Consider the following 1,235-nt stretch of genomic DNA (forward strand, 5'->3'; position numbering starts at 1 on the left):
AAGAAGTTCTTCCTAATATCCAACCTAAACCTCCCCTGGCGCAACTTTAGCCCATTCCCCCTCGTCTTGTCACCAGGCATGTGGGAGAATAGACCAACCCCCACCTCGCTACAGCCTCCTTTAAAGTACCTGTAGAGAGCGATAAGGTCACCCCTGAGCCTCTTCTCCTCCAGGCTAAACAATCCCAGCTCCCTCAGCCACCCAAAACTGTGCACAGTACTCGATGTGCGGCCTCACCAGAGCCAAGTACAGGGGGAATACCTACAGCACCCAGTATTCCCAAGAGGTCTCCTATCCAAGTACTAACCAGGCCCGACCCTGCTTAGCTTCCGACATCAGACGAGATCGGGCGTTGCCAGGGTGGTATGGCCGTAGGCAATATATATATGCAAGAGGATAACTAAGACACCAAGGTTCTTTAATGTTACTCTATAGGACAATTAAAATCAATTTTTTGGGGAAAAAAAAAAAAAAAAGAAAGAAAGAAAAAGAAACAAAGTGTCACAATTCTCTATTTACACCTGTTCTTCTCTACCATCCACTCATGAACATTTCTTCCAGAACCAGGCTGTTTGAGATTTGCAGCCTAGAACCACAATAGAATTGTTGGACTGGTGGAAAGTGCTGTGTAAAGAATCAGGGAACATTATCTATCTACTTTAAAAAACACCAGCTTCCAGAGTAGGCAAGTGAATGCTTATACCTGCAACCAACGACTTTACAGTCCACTTCCCTGAGAGAGTGGAGTTACTGTCACTATGGCCAAGGAACAGGAAAAAGGGCCTCTGAAATTTCAAAGAGTTTTGAGAAAACTGTTTTAGATGACATTATTAATGCAATTCAGTTAATCAGGATGCATTCTATACTTATTAAAGTGATTTCATCTGAAAATTTATTACATTAGGCTATTCCTTTTCTTGAATAAGCAAGGCCAATGTTGGTATATGTTAACTCCATACATTATTACAAATTTTAAAGATGTTCTGTTAATTTTGCAAGCATTTTTTCCTAAAATAAGATTTTTAAAATAGAATCACAGAATTATTTAGGTTGGAAAAGACCTCTAAGATCATCAAATCCAACCATTAGCCTAGCTAGCACTGCCAAGTCCATCACTAAACCATGGCCCTAAGCACCACATCTACAGGTAATACCTCCCAAATACCTCCAGGGATGGTGACTCAACCACTTCCTTGGGCAGCCTGTTCCATTTCTTCACAATCCTTTCAGTGAAG

General features: G+C 41.5%; 1 non-coding gene across 1 annotated transcript; it reads right to left on the reverse strand.

Annotated features, from left to right (window-relative positions):
* Window positions 1-258: 258 nt before the first annotated feature.
* LOC121064211 lies at window positions 259-377 on the reverse strand. Its single transcript, XR_005816414.1, has one exon. It is a non-coding gene; the product is annotated as a 5S ribosomal RNA (ribosomal RNA).
* Between the last annotated feature and the right edge of the window lie 858 nt (window positions 378-1,235).

Source organism: Cygnus olor, chromosome 1, assembly GCF_009769625.2.
Source record: "Cygnus olor isolate bCygOlo1 chromosome 1, bCygOlo1.pri.v2, whole genome shotgun sequence".
NCBI classification, from domain to species: Eukaryota; Metazoa; Chordata; class Aves; order Anseriformes; family Anatidae; genus Cygnus; species Cygnus olor.